At 44.7% G+C, this 20,000-nt stretch overlaps 1 protein-coding gene across 47 annotated transcripts in view; it reads right to left on the minus strand.

Annotated features, from left to right (window-relative positions):
* LOC118382088 (mitochondrial import inner membrane translocase subunit tim16) overlaps nucleotides 1-20,000 on the minus strand; it is an 85,222-nt gene that overhangs the window by 64,582 nt on the left and 640 nt on the right. The window lies entirely within an intron of this gene.

Raw genomic sequence — 20,000 nt, forward strand, 5'->3', positions numbered from 1 at the left:
TCAATCTGAACAAACAGAAAATACATCCCTCCCTACCTTGTAAGTCTACACAATATCGAAGGCTTGGCTCGACAATCAAACTTTTTGTGTTTTGTAACAGATTTCCATTCATCAAATGGCCGCTTCACAGCTTGGATTGATTGAGTTTATTTGTCAGTAAAAATACATATAGTGCCTTCAGAAAGCATTCATACTAGAGGTCGACCGATTAATCGGAATGGCCGATTTCTAGTTTTCATAACAATCGGAAATCGTATTTTTGGACACCGATTATTATATATTTTTTTTACACCTTTATTTAACTCGGCAAGTCAGTTAAGAACACATTCTTATTTTCAATGACGGCCTAGGAACGGTGGGTTAACTGCCTTGTTCAGGGGCAGAACGACAGATTTTTACCTTGTCAGCTCGGGGATTCAATCTTGCAACCTTACGCTCTAACCTGATTACATTGCACTCGGAGACTGGAGACTGCCTGTTACGCGAATGCAGCAAGCCAAGGTAAGTTGCTAGCTAGCATTAAACTTAATCTGTCATAATCACTAGTTATAACTACACATGGTTGATGATATTACTAGTTTATCTAGCGTGTCCTGCGTTGCATATAATCGATGCAGTGCGCATTCGCAAAAAAGGACTGTCTTTGCTCCAATCTGTACCTAACCATAAACACACATGCCTTTCTTAAAATCAATACACAGAAGTATATATTTTTAAACCTGCATATTTAGCTAAAAGAAATCCAGGTTAGCAGGCAATATTAACCAGATGAAATTGTGTCACTTCTCTTGCGTTCATTGCACGCAGAGTCAGGGTATATGCAACAGTTTGGGCCGCCTGGCTCGTTGCGAACTAATTTGCCAGAATTTTACGTAATTATGACATAACATTGAAGGTTGTGCAATGTAACAGCAATATCTAGACTGATGGATGCCACCCATTAGATAAAACATGGAACGGTTCCGTATTTCACTGAAAGAATAAATGTCTTGTTTTCGAGATGATAATTTCCGGATTCGACCATATTAAGTGACCTAGGGCTCATATTTCTGTGTGTTATTATATTATAATTAAGTCTATGATTTGATAGAGCAGTCTGACTGAGTGATGGTAGGCACCAGCAGGCTCATAAGCATTCATTCAAACAGCACTTTCATGCGTTTTGCCAGCAGCTCTGCTGTTTATGACTTCAAGCCTATCAACTCCCGAGATGAGGCTGGTGTAACGATGTGAAATGGCTAGCTAGTTAGCGGGGTGCACGCTAATAGCGTTTCAAACGTCACTCTCTCTGAGACTTGGAGTAGTTATTCCCCTTGCTCTGCAAGGGCTGCGGCTTTTGTGGAGTGATGGGTAACGCTGCTTCAAGGGTGGCTGTTGTTAATGCGTTCCTGTTCGAGCCCAGGGAGGAGCGAGGAGAGGGACAGAAGCTATACTGTTACACTGGCAATACTAAAGTGCCTATAAGAACATCCAATAGTCAAAGGTATAAGAAATACAAATCGTATAAAGAGAAATAGTCCTATAATTCCTATAATAACTACAACCTAAACCTTCTTACCTGGGAATATTGAAGACTCATGTTAAAAGGAATGACCAGATTTCATATGTTCTCATGTTCTGAGCAAGGAACTTAAATGTTAGCTTTCTTACATAGCACATATTGCACTTTTACTTTCTTCTCCAACACTTTGTTTTTGCATTATTTAATGAAACCAAATTGAACATGTTTCATTATTTATTTGAGGCTAAATTGATTTTATTGATGTATTATATTAAGTTAAAATACGTGTTCATTCAGTATTGGTGTAATTGTCATTATTACAAATACATTTTTTATTTTATATCGGCCGATTAACCGGTATCAGCTTTTTTGTCCTCCAATAATCGGCATCGGCGTTGAAAAATCATAATCGGTCGACCTCTAATTCCCTTGACTTATTCCACACGTTGTGGTGTTACGTTCACACCCCTTTGCTATGACACTCCAAGTTGAGCTCAGGTGCATCCAATTTCCTTTGATCATCCTTCAGATGTCACTGCAACTTGATTGGAGTCCACCTGTGGTCAAATCAATGATTTAGATAAAAACACACCTGTGTTTTTAAGGTCCCATAGCTGACAGCGTATGTCAGAGCAGAGTCGCAGTTCAACAGCTCAGACACAAGACGTATGTGGCAGGGACTCCAGACAATCACGGATTACAAAGGGAAAACCAGCCACGTCGCGGATGCCGGCGTCTTGCTAAACCCCTTCTTCGCCTGCTTTTAGGATAACACAGTGCCACCGACTTGGGCTCCCGAGGACTGTGGGCTCTCGTTATCCGTGGCCGATGTGAGTAAGACATTTAAGCGTGTTAAACCTCGCAAGGTTGCCGGCCCAGACGGCCATCCCTAGCCGCATCCTCAGAGCACAGACCAGCTAGCTGGAGTGTTTGTGGACATATTCAATTTCTCCCCATCTCAGTCTGCTGTCCCCACTTGCTTCAAGATGTCCACCATTTTTCCTGTACCCAAGAAAGCTAAGGTAACTGAACTAAATTACTACTGCCCCGTAGCACTGTCATCATGAAGTGCTTTGAGAGGCTATCACCTCCACCATACCTGACACCCTAGACCCACTTCAATGTTTACCACCCCAATATATCCAGAGACGATGCAATCGCACTGCACACTGCCTGATCCCACCTGGACAAGAGAAATACCTATGTAAGAATGCTGTTCATTGACTAAAGCTCAGCATTCAACACCATAGTACCCTCCAAGCTCATCATTAAGCTCGGGGCCCTGGGTATGAACCCCACCCTGTGCAACTGGGTCCTGGACTTCCTGACGGGCAGCCCCCAGGTAGTGAAGGTAGGCAACAACACCTCCACTACGCTGATCCTCAATATAATATCCTCAATATACTGTATATCAGCCCCCTCCTGTACTCTGTTCACCTATGATTGTATGGCCAGGCACATTTCCAACTCAATCATCAAGTTTGCAGTCGACACAACAGTAGTAGGCCTGATTACCAACGACGACGAGACAGCTGACAGGGAGGAGTTGAGGGCCCTGGCTGAGTGGTGCCAGGAAAATAACCTCTCCCTCAACGTAAACAAAACGAAGGAGCTGATTGTGGACTTCAGGAAACAGCAGAGGGAGCAGGCCCACATCCACATCAACGGGCCGCAGTGGAGAAGGTGAAAAGCTTCAAGTTCATCTGCATACTTTAAACTGTCAATCTGAATAATAATGATGACAAAGCAAAAACAGATTAACTATTTTTTTATAGCGAATTTAGAAACATTTTTAAACTGAAATATAACATTTACATAAGTATTCAGACCCTTTACTCAGTACTTTGTTGAAGCACCTCTGGCAGTGATTACAGCATCGAGTCTTCTTGGGTACGACGCCATAAGCTTAGCACACCTGTACACCGGTTTCTCCCATTCGTCTCCGCAGATCCTCTCAATCTCTGTCAGGTTGGATGGGAATCGTTGCTGCACAGATATTTTCAGATCTCTCCAGAGATGTTCAACCAGGTTCAAGTCCAGTCTCTGGCTGGGCCACTCAAGGACATTCAGAGACTTGTCCCAAAGCCACTCTGCTAAGTTTTGGCTGTGTGCTTAGGGTCATTGTTCTGTTGGAAGGTGAACCTTCACCCTAGTCTGAAGTCATGAGAGCTCTGGAGCAGGTTTTCATCAAGGATCTATATATACTTTGTTCATAGTTACCTCGATCCTGACTAGTCTCCCAGTCCCTGCCGCTGAAAAACATGCCAACAGCATGATGCTGCCACCACTATGCTGGTGATGGTGACAGGTTTCCTCCAGATGTGACGCTTGGCATTCGGGCCAAAGAGTTCAATCTTGGTTTCATCAGAGAATCTTGTTTCTCATGGTCTGAGAGTCCTTTAACTCCAAGCAGTCTATGGTGCCTTTTACTGAGGAGTGGCTTCCATCTAGCCACTCTACCATAAAGGCCTGATTGGTGGAGTGCTGCAGAGATGGTTTTCCTTCTGGGATGTTCTCCCATCTCCACAGAGGAACTCCAGAGTGACCATCGGGTTCTTGGTCACCACCCTGAACAAGGTCCTTCGCCCCCAATTGCTCAGTTTGGCCAGGCGGCCAGCTCTAGGAAGAGTCTTGGTGGTTCCAAACTTCTTCCATTTAAGAATGATGGAGGCCACTGTGTTCTTTGGGCCCGTCAAAGCTGCAAAAATGTTTTGGGACCTTATATAGAGAGGCGTGTGCCTTTTCAAATCATGTCCAATCAATTGAATTTACTATGGGTAACTTGCCGACGTTGAGATTGGTGTTTTGCGAGTACTATTTAATGAAGCTGCCAGTTGAGAGTACTATTTAATGAAGCTGCCAGTTGCGAGTACTATTTAATGAAGCTGCCAGTTGAGAGTACTATTTAATGAAGCTGCCAGTTGAGAGTACTATTTAATGAAGCTGCCAGTTGAGAGTACTATTTAATGAAGCTGCCAGTTGAGAGTACTGTTTAAGTACTGTTTAATGAAGCTGCCAGTTGAGAGTACTATTTAATGAAGCTGCCAGTTGAGAGTACTATTTAATGAAGCTGCCAGTTGAGAGTACTATTTAATGAAGCTGCCAGTTGAGAGTACTATTTAATGAAGCTGCCAGTTGAGAGTACTATTTAATGAAGCTGCCAGTTGCGAGTACTATTTAATGAAGCTGCCAGTTGCGAGTACTATTTAATGAAGCTGCCAGTTGAGAGTACTATTTAATGAAACTGCCAGTTGAGAGTACTATTTAATGAAGCTGCCAGTTGAGAGTACTATTTAATGAAGCTGCCAGTTGAGAGTACTATTTAATGAAGCTGCCAGTTGAGAGTACTATTTAATGAAGCTGCCAGTTGAGAGTACTATTTAATGAAGCTGCCAGTTGAGAGTACTATTTAATGAAGCTGCCAGTTGAGAGTACTATTTAATGAAGCTGCCAGTTGAGAGTACTATTTAATGAAGCTGCCAGTTGAGAGTACTATTTAATGAAGCTGCCAGGAGTCTGTTTCTGTTTCAAACTAGACATTTAATGAACCTGTCCTCTTGCTTAATGAAGCTGCCACTGGGGCCTCCTGAACTCCTTCTATTCTTGTTAGAGCCAGTTTGAGATGTTCTAATGAAGCTGCCAGTTAGTACTATTTAAGAATGCCAGTTGAGATCTTCAGTTTTTAATGAAGCAATGCCTGAGAGTACATTTAGAATAGCCTTCATTTCTCAGCACAAGAATAGACTGAATGAGTTTACAGAAGAAGGGCTTTGTTTCTGGCCATTTTGAGCCTGTAATCAAACCCATAAAATGCTTATGCTCCAGATACTCAATTAGTCTAAAGAAGGCCAGTTTTATTGCTTCTTTAATCAAAACAACAGTTTTCAGCTGTGCTAAGGGTTTTCTAATGATCAATTAGCCTTTTAAAATTATAAACTTGGATTAGCTAACACAACGTGTCATTGGAACACAGGAGTGATGGTTGCTTATAAGTGGCCTCTACGCCTATGTAGATATTCCATAAAAAATAATCAGTTTCCAGCTACAATAGTCATTTACAACATTAACAATGTCTAAACTGTATTTATGATACATTTTATGTTATTTTAATGGACAAAAAATGTGCTTTTCTTTCAAAAACAAGGCCATTTCTAAGTGACCCCAAACTTTCAAACGTTAGTGTGTGTATATACAGTTGAAATCAGGAAGTTTATATATACCTTAGTCAAATACATTTAAACTCAGTTTTCACAATTCCCAACATTTAATCCTAGTAAAAAGTCCCTGTCTTAGGTCAGTTTGGATCACCACTTTATTTTAAGAATGTGAATTGTCAGAATAATAGTAGAGAATTATTTATTTCAGCTTTTATTTCTTTCATCATATTCCCAGTGGGTCATTAGTTTACATACACTCAATTAGTATTTGGTAGCATTGACTTTAAATTGTTTAAATTTGTGTCAAACGTTTTGGGTAGCCTTCCGCAAGCTTCCCACAATGAGTTGGGTGAATTTTGGCCAATTCCTCCTGACAGAGCTGGTGTAACTGAGTCAGGTTTGTAGGCTTCCTTGCTCGCACACGCCTTTTCAGTTCTGCCCAAAGATCTTCTATAGGATTGTCAGGGCTTTGTGATGGCCACTCCACTACCTTGACTTTGTTGTCCTTAAGCCATTTTGCCACAACTTTGGAAGTATGCTTGGGGTCATTGTCCATTTGGAAGACCCATTTGCGACCAAGCTTTAACTTCCTGACTGATGTCTTGAGATGTTGCTTCAATATATCCGCATAATTTTCCTCATGATGCCATCTATTTTGTAAAGTGCACCAGTCCCTCCTGCAGCAAAGCACCCCCACAACATGATGCTGCCACCCCCGTGCTTCACGGTTGGGATGGTGTTCTTCGGCAAGTAAGTCTTTTTATTCCAAACATAATGATGGTCATTATGGCCAAACAGCTCTATTTTAGTTTCATCAGACCAGAGGACATTTCTCCAAAAAGTACGATCTTTGTCCCCATGTGCAGTTGCAAACAGGCTTTTATATGGCTGTTTTGGAGCAGTGGCTTCTACCTTGCTGAGCGGCCTCTCAGGTTATGCCGATATAGGACTCGTTTTACTGTGGATATAGATACTTTTGTACCAGTTTCCTCGGGCATCTTCACTAGGTCCTTTGCTGTTGTTCTGGGATTGATTTGCTCTTTTACGCACCAAAGTACGTTCATCTCTAGGAGACAGAACGCGTCTCCTTCCTGAGTGGTATGATGGCTGCGTGGTCCCGTGGTGTTTATACTTACGTACTATTGTTTGTACAGATTAATGTGGTACCTTCAGGCATTTGGAAATTGCTCCCAAGGATGAACCAGACTTGTGGAGGTCTACAATTTTTTTTTTTGTGTGGTCTTGGTTAATTTATTTAGATTTTCCAATGATGTCAAGCAAAGAGGCACTGAGTTTGAAGGTAGGCCTTGAAATACATCCACAGGTACACCTCCAATTGACTCAAATTATGTCAATTCGCTTTAAAGGCACAGTCAACTTAGCATATGTAAACTGCTGACCCACTGGAGTTGTGATACAGTGAAATAATAGACTTGAAGATTTCTGTTCACCGCCACTCCCCATCCATCGTAACAGAGCTTGAGCAAATCTGCAAGGAAGAATGGGAGAAAAGCCCCAAATCCAGACGTGCAAAGTGCCAAAGGTGCTTCTACAAAGTATTGACTCACGGGGGTGAATAGTTATGTAAATTAGATATTTTTATATTTAATTTTCATTTAATGTACAATGTCCAAAAACAGTGATTTTTGTTGTGGTTTTAATCCATTTTGAATTCAGGTCACACAATAAAATGTGGAATAAGTCACGAGGTATGAATACTTTCTACAGTGACAGGGACAATAAAGTCAGGGGTGTATTTTCATTGTGGTCCCTACTGTGTATGTAAATACATATACAATTACATAAGACACATTACAGAGATACAGACAAAAAAAGAGTTATACTGTTCACACATTAGCCAGCTTTTGACATTCTTTTAAAAAGTGGTTTTGGATGGTATGGCTTTGAGTTACTGTGGTAGTTTGTTCCACTCAACAGCGCCGGTATATAGACATTTGTTCTTACCAGATCGACTGTTATATTTAAAACAGTGAATGTTAGAGTCTCAGGCTATGGTCTTACACTCGTGGACAGCTTTAATAAATGAAAAACAGTTGGATAGGTACCTGGGGGCTGAGTGATAATTCTCTGGACCAGAGCTTGTTTTTCCACTGATAAGTAGCCGAGCTGCTTTACAGGCCCGACCTCCAGATGAGTATGAGGGAGGAGGTTCAATACGATTCTTACTAGCTTGTTTGGCTGGAGGCTTATTGTTGACATGTTTGGGGCTGCTGGTGAACCATGAAGTCAGACATAATCAAAGTGACACTGGACTAGTGCCACAGTGGTTCTGGTGTCTATAACAGTTGGTTTCCATCCAACTGGTGAAACATTTTCATGTGAATATTTTTTTACATCTGCATTAAAACAATATGTGCATTTTCCCATCAGAGTTGTGTTTCCATCAAATGAACTTGTTACAGATAAAAGTCTGTAAAAGCGTAATGCACATACAAATACCTCAAGGTTAAATCCCCATGTACCCAATAAAGAGGGCTAGTTAAATGGGTTTCCATGTTTTCAACCAGGCCTACTGTTGGGTTTGAGTAGATCTAGTGAATGTGCCCACTCTGGTGTTGACGTGTACTCTAGCCAACAGCACAGACACAGTACAGGTACAGCCTATTACATGATGACATTATTATGGACAAAAGTGCAACATCTATTTTATTTGTCAAACGGCAGCCGAGCATCAATCATGTCACCAGAATAAGACCCTGAATATTTATTGACAGGAGCATCAAACTATCCACCTACCACTATCAGTATGAATGGTGGATAGAGGACAGGATACACTGTGGTATAGTTAAAGTTAGCACATGGAAAAAGCGTAATGCATGAGGGGAGAAGGACAAAGGATGGAATAAATATAGTATAGTACAACCTGCAGAGTAAACCAGGAAATACACACTACCCTCCCCTGTGCCCAATAAAAAAACACAACCCTCCCCAAAGCAAAAAATATCTCAGAGAGGATGCCAAACATCACGCAGCGCAAAGTGAACATACTCTCTGTGTATGAGTGTGTGTATATCTTAAACATGTCTGAGGTACTGAGGTCCATCTGACACCAATTACCCCCCTTATTAAACCACAGGCATTCTGCTTAATACCTGACATACCATACCACACACACACATACAATGAGAGAGACTGGAGAGAGAGACAGAGGGAGAGAGAAAGAGGGAGAGAGAGGGTGAGAGAGGGAGAGAGACAGAGAGAGAGAGGGAGAGAGAGACAGAGAGAGAGAAACAGAGAGAGAGAGACAGAGGGAGAGAAACAGAGGGGGAGAGAAACAGAGGGAGAGAGAGAGGGAGAGAGACAGAGGGAGAGAGACAGAGGGAGAGAGACAGAGGGAGAGAGACAGAGAGAGAGACAGAGGGGGAGAGAGACAGAGGGAGAGAGACAGAGGGAGAGAGACAGAGGGAGAGAGACAGAGGGAGAGAGACAGAGGGAGAGAGAGAGAGAGACAGAGGGAGAGAGACAGAGGGAGAGAGACAGAGGGAGAGAAACAGAGGGAGAGAGAGAGAGGGAGAGAGAGAGGGAGAGATACAGAGGGAGAGAGACAGAGACAGAGAGAGAGAGACAGAGGGAAAGAGACACAGAGAGAGACAGAGGGAGAGAGACAGAGGGAGAGACAGAGGAGAGAGACAGAGGGAGGGAGAGACAGAGGGAGAGAGAGAGAGGAGAGAGAGAGAGACAGAGGGAGAGAGACAGAGGGAGAGAGACAGAGGGAGAGAGACAAGAGGGAGAGAGACAGAGGGAGAGAAACAGAGGGAGAGAGACAGAGGGAGAGAGACAGAGAGAGAGACAGAGGGAGAGAGACAGAGGGAGAGAGACAGAGGGAGAGAGACAGAGGGAGAGAGACAGAGGGAGAGAGACAGAGGGAGAGAGACAGAGGGAGAGAGAGAGACAGGAGAGAGACAGAGGGAGAGAGACAGAGGGAGAGAGACAGAGGGAGAGAGAAACAGAGGGAGAGAGACAGAGGGAGAGAGACAGAGGGAGAGAGACAGAGGGAGAGAGACAGAGGGAGCGAGACAGAGGGAGCGAGACAGAGGGAGAGAGACAGAGACAGAGAGACAGAGGGAGAGAAACAGAGGGAGAGAAACAGAGAGAGCGAGAAACAGAGAGAGCGAGACAGAGGGAGAGAGAGACAGAGGGAGAGAGAGACAGAGGGAGAGAGAGACAGAGGGAGAGAGAGACAGAGGGAGAGAGACAGAGGGAGAGAGACAGAGGGAGAGAGAAACAGAGGGAGAGAGAAACAGAGGGAGAGAGAGACAGAGGGAGAGAGACAGAGGGAGAGAGAGACAGAGGGAGAGAGAGACAGAGGGAGAGAGAGACAGAGGGAGAGAGACAGAGGGAGAGAGACAGAGGGAGCGAGACAGAGGGAGAGAGACAGAGGGAGCGAGAGACACAGAGAGGAAAGAGCAACATGAGACCTATCTTTCACCTCAGTCAATAATTCATGCTGTGCATGTATGCTCCTTGTGCATCATGGGAAATGTCCACTTCTGGCTGACCTTGAGTGACCCCTAGTGGCCCCCACCCCTCCTCCTCCATACTCTTCCCTCTGTTTTTATCGGTGCCAGAGTGATAAAGAAAATCCCTCCGTTACAGACAGAGGAGAGATAGCCAGCTCTCACTGCTGCTCGGACTGTGTGCTTCCGTAACTAATGCCTAGGCTTCAGCTCAGTGGGTCTCAGGCATAGACATGCAAATCACCTCAGATACACTAAGGCTGGGCTTCTGACTGGGTCCTCTTCTCTATAAATCCCACATTATTATTATAAAACAATTCTGATTGAAAATATCACTTTGACATACATCTATTGCTGATGGCTGATGACGTGGGCTCCCGAGTGGCGCAGCGGTCTAAGGCACTGCATCTTAGTGCAAGAGTCCCTGGTTCAAATCCAGGCAGCATCACATCCGGCCGTGTTTGGGAATCCCATAGGGTGACGCACAATTGGCTCAGCATTGTCCGGGTTTGGCCGGGGTAGGCTGTCATTGTAAATAAGAATTTGTTCTTAACTGACTTGCCAGGTTAAATAAAATAAAAAAAATGTCATCACTGAAATCATTCTGAATGACTTGAGTTCTCATGGGGTTTGTACCACAACAATCAATAGAGAGTAGTGTGTTTGTCCCACTCAGAAGTGGGCTTCAGCTCAGCTGTGGTGTTTCTCTCATAAACAAGGGCTGCATGGAGTCAACAGACTAGTAAACCTCTGAGTGCCTCATGCTTAACCTCTTTCTCTTTTCTCACTTTCTCTCGCTTCTCTCTGACTTTCCCCCTTTTCCTTCTCACTCTGACTTTCCCCCTTTTCCTTCTCACTCTGACTTTCCCCCTCTTCTGCCCTCTCTGCCCTCTCTCCCTCTCTGCCCTCTCTCCCTCTCTCCCTCTCTGCGCTCTCTCCCTCTCTGCCCCCTCTCCCTCTCCCTCTCTGCCCTCTCTCCCCTCTCCCTCTCTGCCCTCTCTGCCCTCTCTCCCTCTCTCCCTCTCTGCCCTCTCTCCCTCTCCCTCTCTGCCCTCTCTGCCCCCTCTCCCTCTCTGCCCTCTCTCCCTCTCCCTCTCTGCCCTCTCTGCCCTCTTTCCCTCTCTGCCCTCTTTCCCTCTCTCCCTCTCTGCCCTCTTTCCCTCTCTGCCCTCTCTCCCTCTCTGCCCTCTCTCCCTCTCTGCCCTCTTTCCCTCTCTGCCCCTCTCCCTCCCTCTCTGCCCTCTCTCCCTCTCTCCCCTCTCCCTCTCTGCGCTCTCTGCCCTCTCCCTCTCTGCCCTCTCTCCCTCTCTGCCCCTCTCCCTCTCCCTCTCTGCCCTCTTTCCCTCTCTGCCCTCTTTCCCTCTCTGCCCTCTTTCCCTCTCTGCCCTCTCTCCCTCTCTGCCCTCTCTCCCTCTCTCCCCTCTCTGCCCTCTCTGCCCTCTCTCCGTCTCTGCCCTCTCTCCCTCTCTGCCTCTCTGCCCTCTCTCCCTCTCTCCGTCTCTGCCCTCTCTCCCTCTCTGCCCTCTCTGCGCTCTCTGCCCTCTCTCCCTCTCTCCCTCTCTGCCCTCTCTGCCCTCTCTGCCCTCTCTCCCTCTCTGCCCTCTCTCCCTCTCTGCCCTCTCTGCCCTCTCTGCCCTCTCTGCCCTCTCTGCCCTCTCTGCCCTCTCTCCCTCTCTGCCCTCCCTCCCTCTCTGCCCTCTCTCCCTCTCTGCCCTCTCTCCCTCTCTGCCCTCTCTCCTCTATTTGCTCCCTTCATATTTAACACAAACAAGGGGCCAAAACAACCATTCTTCCTAAATGTTTATTGTTTCAATGCAAATATTTCTTTGGTCTGGATCTGGGCCTAATTCTTTTTGCTCATTTACACTATTCTTGAGGCGCAGCACACATCTCTCCCCGACACTGTGACCGTAGCGCTGCACTCAGCAGTGGCTGGAACGGAAAGTGGCCGATACTTTATCTAGAGTTTATCAGAACCAACATTACAGAAATGCTGAATCTCTCTTGTACACTAGCTCACATAGAAGAGGACCTGACAATCACAAGCCTTAATGGTGTATCCCAGAACATCGATTTCCCTTCTTACAACAACATAGACAAGGCAACAAAGAGGAAGACCAGGAGACAACATATTTGGAGAAGTTCTCTCTTGGACTCCAAGGTTAGGTTCAATGACCTCCTCCATAGTGAACCCATGACATGAGGATGGTGAGAAAGGGCAGGGGGAACAACCAGACCTTTCCACTCTTACTGGCCTTGTTCCCACTCTCAGAGGGTCATCGGGCCCTGGCAACCTCTCAATTAACACATAGAAAACCCCAAACCAGCCTTAAATAAACAGCCACTTATATAACACCATACAAACATATCATCAACGCATATAAAACCTTAAACTAAACTTCCAAAAACATCCATTTATGCTAAATATATAACACTATACAAAACCCACCATTAACACATAAAACCCTAAATAAACCTATGTGATTGTACAACATTATACAACCACATAGAGAACCGTGGGTTCTGGTCCTGCTAGGTTTCCACAGGAGAGAGACAGCTTTATCACGGTGGAAGTGGGGTTTAATAGGCCAGTGTCAACCACCACAACAGGTGGGAAGAGTCAATATTGGACGTCAATGTTTAGAGTCACACAGGCCTTTATCTGATGCTTGATTTTCACACCAATGGCCAGTACTTCCTACTTCTGCTTTAATCACCTCAGCTGCTATCCTAGCACATATTTACCCTATCATTTTTGGTTTAAAATACCATACAAATCATTTGATAGAACTTTATTGTTCCCCGTGTCCTCCTTCACGGCGACTGCTTTAACTCACCTCAGCTTCCACCCCAGGAACCACATATATATTTTTTCAATTCAATATGATTCAATTTATCTTTATTGTCCACTATGGTATTTTGCTCCTTTAACTCGATTGCGATTGTTACAGTTCAGAAACCCAGGAACCATATTTTTTTCAAGTAATTTCAACACGGTACAGTTGAACTGAATACAACTTTATTGTCCCCTATAGGGTACCCTACTTATTGCTTCCCAAACTACTACTGTATTAATCCTATCTATCACTTTCAGTGTTCCCAAAAAATCCCCCCAGAGAACCCTCTCCTTCTCTCTCTCCCATTTCCTCCCTCTCCCCTCCCCCCCCATTTCCTTCTCTCCCTCCCTCTCCTTTTCTCCTCTGTACATCCCTCTCCTCTCTCCTTCCCTCCCCCTCCTACTACCCCCTCTCTCTCTCCCCATCTCCTCTCCCTCCCTCCATGTGACTTCCCAGAGTGCCAAGGACCAGGTCTCTCCCACTCTCCTCTCGGCAGCTTCCCACGGACACATAGCGGCTACTGGGCTGGAGGAGGACTGTGGGAAGGCAGGGAGCCAAGGGCTTTCTGGGGACGAATAGTCACGTCTGTCAAGAACCCACACACAAACATATGTGCATGGACAAAATGTGTGCACTCACGCAAACTCCCGAGCACACGTGCAGATGCTCTGTGTGGGTGCTCGGGAGTGCAACCCTCTGCATCAATCTATTCTAAAATATATTTGATGCTGTTCCTAGTCACGTCATAGAGCTAAGTCTCAGTTTAAGGTAAAGATTGGGGGTGGGGTAATCTGATCAGAGATCTGCGGTTAGGGACAATATCTACCTCGAGACACAGGGAAGAATGAGAAGGGGTTTTACAGTGTTGAGTCTATCAGAAACAAACCATGTTGCTTGTTCCCAGGCTGTCCCTATGGGAGGGGGGAGAGGGTTCCCAGAACCACCCCCACTCAACCTCATTCATTATTCTATTACTATCTATCTATCTATCTATCTATCTATCTATCTATCTATCTCTATGTGTGTATGTGTCCTTCTCTCTATCTCTCTGTGTGTATGTGTCCTTCTCTCTCCCTCTCTGTGTGTTTGTGTTCTTCTCTCTCCCTCTCTATGTGTGTGTGTGTGTCTCCTCTCTGTGTGTGTGTGTGTGTGTCCTTCTCTCTCCCTCTCTGTGTGTGTGTGTGTGTGTCCTTCTCTCTCCCTCTCTGTGTGTGTGTGTCCTTCTCTCTCCCTCTCTATGTGTGTGTGTGTGTGTGTGTCTCCTCTCTCTGTGTGTGCGTGTGTCTCCTTCTCTCTCTCTCTATGTGTGTGTGTGTTCCCTCTATGTGTGTGTGTGTGTGTCCTTCTCTCTCCCTCTGTGTGTGTGTGTGTCCTTCTCTCTCCCTCTGTGTGTGTGTGTGTCCTTCTCTCTCCCTCTGTGTGTGTGTGTCCTTCTCTCTCCCTCTGTGTGTGTGTGTGTCCTTCTCTCTCCCTCTGTGTGTGTGTCCTTCTCTCTCCCTCTGAGTGTGTGTGTCCTTCTCTCTCCCTCTGTGTGTGTGTGTGTGTGTGTGTGTATCCTTATCTCTCCCTCTGTGTGTGTGTGTGTGTGTGTGTGTGTGTCCTTATCTCTCCCTCTGTGTGTGTGTGTGTGTGTCCCCTCTCTTCTCTGTGTGTGTGTGTATCCTTCTCTCTCTCTCTCTCTCTGTGTGTATGTGTGTGAGTGTCTCTCTCTCTCCTCTGTTGAGGCCCAGGTGGAAACACCATTATGTGAGCAGGTTCTATAAATAGCGACTCAGTGAGTCCAGTGAGAGACTGGTGCAGAGCAGACTCTGGACCAGTAATACTGTCCACCACTAACATGACGTCCTGTTCAGTATGGAGTTACAGGATGTCATGTATGTGCTTTATGGACATACAGTTGATGTAAATTGATAGCCACTGGTCTTTATCACAGAGGTCCTACACTTCCCTACACCAGTTCAACCATTCGGACTCCATGTTCTATGTTCCATAAGAATAGAATGAGGGCAGGTAGGAAGGCCTACAATGTAAAAGAAGAAAGAGGAAGAGAGAGAACAGAAGACTGAGAAAGAGGAAGGAGAAAGAGATCGTGCAGAAGACTGAGAAAGAGAAATAGAAAGAGAGAGTGCAGAAGACTGAGAAAGAGGAAGGAGAAAGAGGGAGAGAAAGAGAGAGAACAGAAGACTGAGAAAGAGGAAGGAGAAAGAGGGAGAGGAAGAGAGAGAACAGAAGACTGAGAAAGAGGAAGGAGAAAGAGATCGTGCAGAAGACTGAGAAAGAGAAATAGAAAGAGAGAGTGCAGAAGACTGAGAAAGAGGAAGGAGAAAGAGGGAGAGGAAGAGAGAGAACAGAAGACTGAGAAAGAGGAAGGAGAAAGAGATCGTGCAGAAGACTGAGAAAGAGAAATAGAAAGAGAGAGTGCAGAAGACTGAGAAAGAGAAATAGAAAGAGAGAGTGCAGAAGACTGAGAAAGAGGGAGAGGAATAGAAAGAGAGAGTGCAGGAGACTGAGAAAGAGGGAGAGGAATAGAACGAGAGAGTGCAGAAGACTGAGAAAGAGGAATAGAAAGAGAGAGAACAGAAGACTGAGAAAGAGGAATAGAAAGAGAGAGAACAGAAGACTGAGAAAGAGGAATAGAAAGAGAGAGAACAGAAGACTGAGAAAGAGGAAGGAGAAAGAGGGAGAGGAAGAGAGAGAACAGAAGACTGAGAAAGAGGAAGGAGAAAGAGGGAGAGGAAGAGAGAGAACAGAAGACTGAGAAAGAGGAAGGAGTCTTTCTCCTTCCTCTTTATAGAAAGAGAGAGAACAGAAAGAGAGAGAACAGAAGACTGAGAAAGAGGAAAGGAGAAAGAGGGAGAGGAATAGAAAGAGAGAGAACAGAAGACAGAAAGAGGAAGGAGAAAGAGGGAGAGGAAGAGAGAGAACAGAAGACTGAGAAAGAGGAAAGGAGAAAGAGGGAGAGGAATAGAAAGAGAGAGAACAGAAGACTGAGAAAGAGGAAGGAGAAAGAGGGAGAGGAAGAGAGAGAACAGAAGACTGAGAAAGAGGAAGGAGAAAGAGGGAGAGGAAGAGAGAGAACAGAAGACTGAGAAAGAGGAAGGAGAAAGAGGGAGAGGAATAGAAAGAGAGAGAACAGAAGACTGAGAAAGAGGAAGGAGAAAGAGGGAGAGGAATAGAAAGAGAGAGAACAGAAGAAAGAAAGAGAAGGAGTTCAAAATCAGAGAGGAAGAACAGAGGAAAAGTCAGAGAAGAAACCATAAAAACTCTACAAATAATGACAATAATACAAGATATCAGAAAAGGGGGAATGAAAGAGTAGATGGAAAGAAAAAGCAGAAAATAAGAGAAGGGGGGAACAAACAAAGAAGAGAAAAACAGCCGAGCAGCGAAATGGTAAAAAAAAGCTCAATAATTGGAGAGAAAGAAGAGAAAAGAGAGAGAAAAGCATGGAAATGAAGAGAAAGGGGTAGGAGGAGGCTGCTGTGTGGATAAGTAGTACTTCAGTTTGGAGCCTTTGGCTGGCAGGGTCAGGGCTCTTGGACCAACCCCAACCAGCTCACTGTTGTACTGGTTCCCCTGGGCAACACTACAGTGGTCCGGATTCCGTGTCGCCATCTTTAACTGGGCCATAATGATGAGGGAGCTGAACGTGCTGACGGCACCGGGCTCATGTTATTACAGCAACCCTGATTTACACTACACCACCACCACTCATAATGCATATGGTCCAGACCTTTCAACATCACTGCATGTGTAGCCCAACATAGTCCACTGTCTACATCTATATGGGCTGTGTGCTAAAGGAGGGACAAAAAAGTAGCAATGATTTTCTATTCTATTGTTTCCTATTTAATGGGTGATGGGGAGGAGGACAAAGCTTCCATGTAAAGGGACTGAACAACAAAGGAAAAGACATGTCCCCTGTGATGTCATGCCTTCTGGGAGTTAAGTCATCCAATTACATTCTACTGATGATGACTGGAGGTAAACAGAACAGAGCACGGGTAGTCGGGGTGGTGTGTGTATGCGTGTGTGGGTATGTGTGTGTGTATGCCTGTGTTTGTGTGTGTGTATCCCCACAGTGTTTATCTAAAGCTGTCGTTGGAGAGAGTGAAAGCAGGCTGACGCCATTGGAGGTGAACGGTGTGTGTGTGTGTGTGTGTGTGTGTGTGTGTGTGTGTGTGTGTGTGTGTGTGTGTTATATGGATCATAACTGTGGGTAAACTATGGAAGAAGAACGAGCCACAGTGGCATAAATGAGGAATGACAGTAACAGTTGTGAAAAACAGCTGTAAATAAAGCACGGTTCAGCCATTCTGAAGTGTCCCTTATTCCACACAGAATAGGGTCCTAACATGTCCAGAGACACACTTGCACCGGCCCAGGAGCCAAAGCCCTGTGGTGTGTTGAATCTTGCCCTTGCAGGGGCCGGACCCAGCCAAGGTACACCTACAGAGCCGGGGGGAGTGACGCCACCCACAAATATACAGGGGGAGTGTTGACCTCAGACCAATGACTTTCACAGTCGTGTGTCAACAAGCATAGTGGTAGAAAGCCCTGTGGCTGCACTGCTATGGATGACCAAATGGACTCGTTAACACATCAGAAGAGAGAGCTCTGTGTTAAATAGTTGGATTCATTTGAACATGTTTTGAGTTATCCTGTATAGGCCGAGATTGAGAAACCTGTAGATATACAAATATGATATAAGGAATTAGACTACTGACAACAAACAGTGTGTTGATATGAATAGCTCCTTTTAGATCACTTCTGTCCTGTTCCCAACTATATTATGGACAATTCTGAGACAGTATGTTTGTAAAAGTATCTATATCTGAGTATGTGACATGGTTACACCATTACTGATAGATATCCCATTACTTCACCTCGTTGGAAACCGATTCTAAGACACTTTAAAATAGGGTGCCAGCTGCCGACGGGCTGTAAGGCAACTCAGCAGTAGGACGTATTCAAAGCCTTCCAATCTCCCAGTCAAACGGTGCAACAACATTCATGAATTAAGACACCAGACGTGAGAGAGACTTGACAATTGACACGTGCTTTTCTCAAATGCCAAGTGATTGACAGTCAAAATACAAGACTGTTCGCTTTTCCATTTCATACATCAAGCCCATATGAACAATTATCCAAGAATAACAAATATAGGCTGATAGACTAAAATAAACATGTAGACATTTTTGTTGTTGTTGCGTTGCCCCAACTGTATCTGTCAAGTAGGAGCGCGCAGCATATGAGCGCTGCTTTCCAGGCCCCTGCAGCAGTCAGTAGTGTGGAGTTCTGAGCGCTCTGGGTCGCGTTCCAGCTCGCCCCGAGTCGCCCCTCCCATTCTCCTTAAAACTCTCCGTTCCATTCGCCAATAAAGCGCTTTTGTCTTGGGGTCGGGAAGCTTATGGGCTCTCGCCGGACACTTGAAGCGCATTCCTCGACGTGGAGCTTTCAACCACTCGCTAGACACCGGTGGCTGAAGAGTTTTAATGTATTTTAATAACTTTATGCTGTTGCACAGTTTCGGGGACTTTTGACAGAGTGCAACACGGACGACTAAAGGATTTCCAACAGTTTACTTGTGGGTCCTCTTGGATAAAAATATTATGTAGCACACATTTCTGAGTGCGCAGCAACTCAAACTTTACGCAGGGAACGGAACCGGTAAGTTTTTTTCCACGAAAAGAATGGTTTTACGAATAAACTGTAACGTTTATATAGTTTATATATGCAAAGTTGTGGGATACAGATTGGTCAGTGCAGTTTGGAAAACAAGCCCTATAGCTGAGAAAAATGTGGGGTTATGACTTTGGATAAAGCTTGTGTTTATCAACTCTGCATGAATAACGTAGGTAATTTATTGAAAAGCAATAACATCATTAAATTGAAAATGTATTATTTATAATGATTATTTTTCTTCATAAAGAGACATTAGTTTTTAAGAAACATACATGCTTACTAGTACACACCAGCCTTCTACAGACTCCACACCCCCACCCCTGTTAAGTTACGCTGTTTTAACGTTCTATGACAGGAGTTGGCTGGAGGTGAAATGTGCACCCATTCCAGACACCTTCTCACCGCACTGAATGACAATCCTACAACATCTACAACCTGCTGTAAACAACAGGTTGTCAGCTTCGAATTTGTACCATGAAAACGGAGGATCATTTCAGCAGAAACATTCAAAATCACTTAAAAACATTCAATAATTTACACATCATTTACAAATATTCAAAATCACTCATATAGCCAAAAGAGCGATAACAAATCAGTATAGGAAAGTCAAACGCCACATCATTTCTCTAATCTGTGCGTAACAACAGCTGGAAACACTTCAATCGTAACTTTATCACTAACTAGTAGGCTGCTTAAGTGTTTGACCACAGGACGCTGTGCTGGGCAGAGCTGGCGTCTAGACCGCGCCGGTCCTTTTTTTACCACCGGGAGAAGCTGTTTTCGACGTGCGGCTGGTGCTGGGGACGGCCCAGATGAGAACACAACACGGCATAGGTTATAGGATAGGGACGGTCAACAAACAACTGGTTTCAAAATACAAAAACTAAGCGTCTAATTTGCTCTGTTCGCTACAAGTTCAAAGGTAGGCTAATGGTATAGGCTGGTCTAGCAAATATGTTTGGTCACACCGGGTAAAACGAGATTAACTGTTATTATCCATGGGTTTGCTGTGAATTTGCAGCTGAACAGCCAGCAAGGACCTCGCATTGATTTGGAGAACCTGCAGTCCCATGACAAAATAACCAATAATTTCAATTAAAAGATCAAGTGTTCGAACCAGTTGCCAGTTTTGGTTCCGTATCAGCGCAATTGAATTCGACTGTGTTTATTTCAACATGATGGTTATTGCTGCGCAGCAATACAAATAGTATCTACCTCCCCACCTGTAGGGTAGGTACTCAGTTATTAACGTTTCCATTAGCACCTGGAACATCTGGAAAACACTTGTTCTGGTTTCAAACAGCTATTGATCTTCAGTCTAATGATTCATGTGCGTCGGAGT

Source organism: Oncorhynchus keta, chromosome 5 (genome assembly GCF_023373465.1).
Source record: "Oncorhynchus keta strain PuntledgeMale-10-30-2019 chromosome 5, Oket_V2, whole genome shotgun sequence".
NCBI classification, from domain to species: domain Eukaryota; kingdom Metazoa; phylum Chordata; class Actinopteri; order Salmoniformes; family Salmonidae; genus Oncorhynchus; species Oncorhynchus keta.